Consider the following 7,163-nt stretch of genomic DNA (forward strand, 5'->3'; position numbering starts at 1 on the left):
GTGTATGTGTGTGTCTGTATGTGTGTGTTATTTTCACGTGTGTGTGTGTGTGTGTGTGTGTGTGTGTGTGTGTGTGTGTGTGTGTGTGTGTGTGTGTGTGTGTGTGTGTGTGTGTTGGCCGCAAAGTTCGACAGCCTGTAACACCCCAGAGAATCTCCCTCACCTCTCTTCATGTTCCTGCTCTTGTAGGTGCAGAAATAACACGACCAAAATGGGAAGCTTTCACAGGATTCCATTATACACTCTCATTCATTCATTCATTCATTCATTGTCTCTCTCTCTCTCCCCCTCCCCCCTTCACACATACACACTCATGCACAGTACATCCTGATTTCAATAAATCATTTAGCAAGGCTAATTAGAGGGGGGTTTTAATCACAAACTGCTCCAAGCCCCCCCCCACCCCCCATATCTCGCCCCTCCTTCATTCTCTATTCTCTTCTTCCTCTCTCCCTGGGGACACCATCATTCTTCCATTCCTTAGCTGCTCCTCTCCCATCGGACTGCTAATAGGGATTAAAGGCTAATTGAGGCTCCTCTGAATAATGGATTACATCAGGTATAGCATCCGTCAGCTAGCACAAGCCTCGGAGCTTCCGCTTCACCCTGGATGTGTTGTCGTTGCGGCTGTTGTTAACATTAATATGAATTCTGATAGAGACAAAGACAATAATTCATCTTTCTTTGCTATCCTCGCTTTGTCATATTTGCTTTTCTACCTTATACATGCAAAGTGTTCGTTGCGCTTGTGTAAACTTTTCATGCTATTTCCTGTATGGGTTGAGAATGGCCAACTGCACTACCAACGAAACCGTCGCTTTATACACCAAGACTTTACTGACCTGCTCGCACTAATTTCATATGGAAATCCAGACTTCTAATGTAAAGAGAGCACTAAACGTGAGCAGCGCCCCGAGTCAAGTGACAGCTCACGTTGGCAAATGACACATTCTGGTTTGCCCTTTATCTCATCTTTCATATATTGGCTGTCATAAATCCTCCCACATCATTACAGGTGGTGGAATGACCTCACTGCCCCCCAAGGAGACCCCCCCCTCCAACGGCCTGTTCCGCTGATACGTTGAGGAAATATTTTTTTCCCTTTACACTCTCGCTTATTTCTCTTTGCAGATTTTCCCAGTCAGAAATTTGACCCGAGATGTCGAACTGAAACATAGCACAACACCCAGGCTGACATGTTGTTATGGATTTGGAGTGGAATCTGGTTTGCCGTAAAATGTGTAACTTTGTTAACTGTGCTTGTCTTACTTAGCATGAGTTGTATTTTTTTGCTGTTGTCTGTCTAATCCAACAGCTGTCACTTGATAGCCTATTTAATGATGGGATAAGAGCTTTTGTCAATCACACACACACACACACACACACACACACACACACACACACTCCTACAGGTCTTAATTTACAGCTGGACGGAGAACTGTGTGGATAGAAACACAAGAAGAGTGTGGTGTTGGTCTGTCTGTGCTCATTATTACATTATTTATCTCTTTTCCTCCTCTCTCTGCTCGTCCTTTTAGTGCTTTTCAGTCCATCTGACTCCTCCACCTTTTCCACCAGATTGGGAGACAGCAGGTACGTGTGTATGCATGCGTCATTTTGTGCGTGTGTGTGTGCACGTGTGTTTGCATGACTTTGTGTGCATGGGTGTCTGCATGCGTATACACATGCCCGCACGTTTGTATGTGGTCGTGTGTGTGCATGCACGTGGGTGTGCGTGCATGTGGGTGAGTAGGTGCATGTGCCCGTGCGCGCTCTTGTGTTATAGGGGATGGGTATAGCATCACTTTTACTATGGGAACTGAGGCTTAGAAAAGAGGAAGTAATTTGTCTGGTTTCTATAGCAACAAGATACACAACAGCAAACACGGGAAGCAGTGTGCAATGTGCAGCAAAGAATAAAAGATGAGGGAGGCACATGCACATAGATAAAGAGCGGGAAGGAGTGAGAGAAAGAGCTAGGTACAGATGGAGAGAGAGGAAGAGCGGTAGAGGGATAGGCCCACATAGATAAACCGAGAATGGCTGAGTGAGATTTTGCTTTACCCTTGCAAACAGCTTTTCACACATACACATATTCGCTCTCTCTCTCTCTCTCTCTCTCCTCTCTCTCTCTCTCTCTCTCTCTCTCTCTCTCTCTCTCTCTCTCTCTCTCTCAATTCCCACCCCCAGCCTATCGCACGTCAATAGCAAAGCCATGATAGGTAGAGCACCAACTGTAAGTCAGGATCCCCTCAGCCCCTTAACCCATTCTACACCTGCTTCCATCAAGTCCCTCAGCTGGAGACGGCTGCTTTAAAACAGGTTTTGTTCCCTCTGCCAATAAAGTTCTAAACTCACTGCACCTCTCTAACCTCTTGTGTTGATGTAGAGTTGTCTCCCTGTTTTCTATGTATGTCCTGTGGTATGTTCAGTATGTGCACATGTCCTTACTGTATGTCAGGCTCTGTACAAATGGGAAAGCAAGTCTCCTCTTGTAGGACATTAAGTATCCTTCTATCTAGTGTGTGTGTGTGTGTGTGTGTGTGGTGTGTGTGTGTGTGTGTGTGTGCTTAATATCGTTCTGTAAGTGCTGTTCTAGTTAGTTTTCCATGGTTGCTTGCGCGTGTGAATTGAATTTCAGCGGGTTTTAAAGGGAGCTTCTGCCTCCATCTGATTAGCCTTTCATTATATTGTTTATCCAGCTCTGGCTTTTCTTTAGTTTCTCTTTTTTAATTCTGTATCTTATTCTTTTAATATTCTTGCTATTTAACCTCTGTATCTTGTTTTGTATGTCTCATTTAAGGTCTTTTTAAACCTTTATGTCAAGCGCTTTGCATTGCCTTTGTGTATGAAATGTTTGTCTTCATGAAAAGGGATCCGATATCAATTTTCCTCTTTCTTTGCGAGCATTTCGTCGGAGCATTACCAACAATAACATGTAAGCTAGTTGATAAGCTTAAAATGATGACAGGTTCGAGCAACGAACCCAGACAGCATCCTGATGTGGGCTCACCTACTTCAGGCAAGGATGCGGCACTGATGGCCTTCTTCTGGCCCTGACAAAAGGGATGTGAGCCTGAAGTGGCCCACATGTATCATAGCAAATATGGCCCAAATATGCCAAATCAATGTGGGTCTTTTTGGCAAAGATGCGGTGCTCCTCAGCAACATGTAATCTGGATGTGAGCCTGAAGTGGCCCGTGTGGTAAATGGTGAATATGGCCCAAATATCACGAAACAAATATGGGCCACCTTTAGCAAATATGTGGCACATGCGGCATTGCTGTGGCTTGGTTCTGGCCCAGATCTGGCAAACAGGAGTGGACCGCCCAAGTGCCATCATTCCACATGGTATGTGGGCCGGATGACATGTCAAGATGTGGGGACGGGTCCGGGCCACAGCAATTTTGCTATTTAGGAATAGTTACAAGTTAGCAAACAATCTAGACCTGGGACCTGTTTCAGAAAGCAGGTTTAACAAAACCTGAGTTTAGACCTGAACTCTGGTTAACTAACACTGAGCTGTCAAACTCAGAGTTTTCGATTTCAGAACAGCTGATCTGACTTGGCTCAATCAACTCTAAGTAGTATGTTTTGTTTTTGTTTTTGTTTTCTTTTTTTGGATTTCCCCCCTTTTTTTTCCTCCCCAGTTGTAACCGGCTAATTACCTCACTCTTCTGAGCCGTCCCGGTCACTTCTCCACCCCTCTGCTGAGCTGGGGAGGGCTGCAGACTACCACATGCCTCCTCCGATACTCCGATGGAGTCGCCAGCCGCTTCTTTTCACCTGACAGTGAGGCGTTTCGCCAGAGGGATGTAGCGCGTGGGAGGATCACGCTATTCCCCCCAGTTCCCCCCCCAAACAGGCGCCCCGACCAACCAGAGGAGGCGCTGGTGCAGCGACCAGGACACATACCCACTTCTGGCTTCTCCCCGGTAACACGGGGATTCGATCTGACGATCCCCATATTGGTAGGCACACAGAATAGACCGCTACGCTACCCCGACGCCCAACTCTGAGTTGTTCACTCTGAGTTAAGCAAGTGTGTGACGACTGTAGAAAGCCATCGTCAGTGGAGCTCTGATATCGCGTTGTATCGTAGTATCATGGCAACCGGCAAGGAAAAAAGGCCATCCTACTTCCCTCCCAGGAGCAGTCCAACAGGCACAAAATGTACTCGGCAGCAACTGAGGATGAAATGTAAAACTATATTTCAAACAGGTAAGGTATATTTTCATTACAATCACTTGTGATGTTGTCTAGCCAATACTCGACCCAACTGAACAGCATCAAGTGTCAACATTCAACAAGTGATACCTTTAAGTAGTTAGTGAAATTTTCTAAGCAAAAAAAAATTAAAAAAAATAAATAATAAAAAAATTCAGCCATCCCAGCACTGCCAGTATCTAATATTATCTATTTAAAAGCAACACCCGAAGGTATTTATACACACAAGTAAAATTTGTGCTTATTGGATATGTTCAAATTTGACCTCCATTATAGCTAATTGAAGAAAGGCGGAGGCCCGAAAAACAGGCGGGGGTCCACCACCACTCACAGAGGTTTGAAGAGATGGTCCTCAGTCAACACAGTGGGCAGCCCATTGCTGAAGGCATCTCTGGAGGACACTCATCCGACCCAGCCGACTCCCAGGACACAAGGACCTACGTAAGTGGTTCAAATTAATGATATATGTACATTCATCCTTGTGCCAGTTAGTGTCAGTGACGCCCACCCATCCATCTTAGACACAGCTTGCTGTTACTTTTTCAGATTTTAGTTGTCCTTCAGACGTCATAATCTAATTTAAGGTGACTCAGCATTATATATTTGAAAAATTGTGACGAGGCCTGCATGCTGCTGTAAAAACAAAATTCAAATTGGGTTGGGCTCTTTTCTGGGTAAAGTTATAATTCAACTATCTAATCTTCTTCGTCTTTTACCAGTTACTGATGGTGTACTCTGTCTGGTGGAGCCTTCTGCCATAACCGACCTCCGTGCAATTGTAAGAACTCTTAATAGTCCACAGATCTTTCATAATGGGTTAGAGTACAACACAAAAATTGGTAATTTTCCTCATAGGAGGATGATGAAGACACCTCGTCAGCTGCCACAGAGAGGGAAGATACAGAGAGGCCTATTGAGGTTCATAACTTAAAGATAACATCTAACAGTTGCCGTTGTACCATAATAAAACTTGTACCTTCTTTTTCTCTAACAGAGCCATGCTGGAAATGATCGGAACGATATGAGGGCTGAGAGTATTGCTCAGACAAATGATCGATTGTGCAGAAAAAAAATGCTCAACCAGATAATCATCAAGGAACATCCAAGCGGGGTCTGAGCACCCTCTCCTGATAGAGATGACTACAGAGGGGGCATCCGGGTAGCGTAGTGGTCTATTCCGTTGCCTACCAACACGGGGATCCCGGTTCAAATCCCCGTGTTGTCTCCGGTTTGGTCGGGCATCCCTACAGAAACAGTTGGCCGTGTCTGTGCTGGGAAGCCGGATGTGAGTATGTGTTCTGGTCGCTGCACTAGCGCCTCCTCAGGTTGGTCGGGGCGCCCTTTTCGGGGGGAACTGGGAGGAAAAGCGTGATCCTCTCATGTGCTACATCCCCCTGGCCAAACTCCTCACTGTCAGGTGAAAAGAAGCGGCTGGCGGCTCCACAATGGTACCGGAGGAGGCATGTGGTAGTCTGCAGCCCTCCCCGGCTCAGCAGAGGGGGCGGAGCAGCGACCGGGACAGCTCGGAAGAGTGGGGTAATTGGCCAAGTACAATTAGGGAGAAAAAAATGGAGGAGGAGGGGGGGAGATATCTGCAGTGTATTTGTGCTTCAATACCCAGCCGGCTCTTCAAGAAAAGGACAAGCCATGTCTGACATTTCCTTCACTCTGCAGGCTTCAGCTAAAGAGGAGGGAAAACTCAGGGTTAGTTGAAGTAAACTTGCCAGTGAGTAGGTTAGCTTCACGGAGTATGTTACCATGGTAACTGACTCAATTAAGCTGAACTCAGTTAAACTGAGCAACCGGTTTTTCAGATTTTCGGTTTCGGTTTCTCAGAGTTCGGGAAGCGCGGGGGGGGGTAGTGCAACGGCCACGGATAAATAGACTCGCTGGCCCTTGGCTAACGGGTCGGACACTTTAGGCGACTGGTTTACATAGTCGCCTGTGGTGCGGGAGACTCGGGTTCGTGTCCCGGTTGCGGCAGCTCCCGGGCTGCCTCTCGAATTCGCTACACTTACAGCACCGCCATATCATTCACACCCTGGTTACATCCGTATTGACTACTGTATCTATCCTCTTTGGTCTTCCCCTCAAGTGTCTTCATAAACTTCAGTTGGTCCGGAGTTCAGCTGCCCGTATCATTACCAGAACTCCTTCCATAGATCATACCACTCCCGTTCTTCAGCAACTCCATTGGCTCCCTGTTAAACACTATATCGGACTTCAAGATACTGCTTCTCGCCTTTAAGGCCCTTAATAACCTAGCTCCTTCGTATCTTTCCGAACTCCTTCATATCCACATGCCCTCCTGCACTCTCAGATCCTCTTCTGCTCTCCAACTCACTACACCATCAGCCCACTTGACTACCATGGGTCTGGAGCCTTCAGTCATTCTGTCCCCTGCCTATGGAACTCCCTCCCACAAGACATTCACAACTCTGACTCTCTTTCAACCTTCAAAACACACCGGCTTATCCAGTCTGATCCACGCTTCTTTCAGTTTTGTGCAGGTGATGACTATATGCTTATCTGTTGTATAACTTTTTATTGTCTACCCTGCTTTGTTTTGATTTTATGCTGTCTGATACTGTGCTCCTTGTTTTTTACTGTGTTCTGTGAGGTGTCCTTGAGTGCTCTGAAAGGCGCCCACAAATAAAATGTATTATTATTATTATTATTATTATTATTAACTCTGCATAGACCTAACACTGACGGATGGCAGCGGTTGTGGAGTTAAAACGGCAAAAGTCGTTTGAGATCGCTGAAAATACATGTCCCCTACCATCTTTACCCAAATCTACCTCACTCTCTCTCTCTCTCTGACACATTCTCTCTCTCCATCCCCTCCTTCCCCCCCCTCGTTCTCTCTCTCTCTCTCTCTCTCTCTCTCTCTCTCTCTCTCTCTCTCTCTCTCTCTCTTCTCTCTCTCTCTCTCT

The sequence above is a fragment of the Lampris incognitus genome, chromosome 19 (assembly GCF_029633865.1).
Source record: "Lampris incognitus isolate fLamInc1 chromosome 19, fLamInc1.hap2, whole genome shotgun sequence".
Classification (NCBI taxonomy): domain Eukaryota; kingdom Metazoa; phylum Chordata; class Actinopteri; order Lampriformes; family Lampridae; genus Lampris; species Lampris incognitus.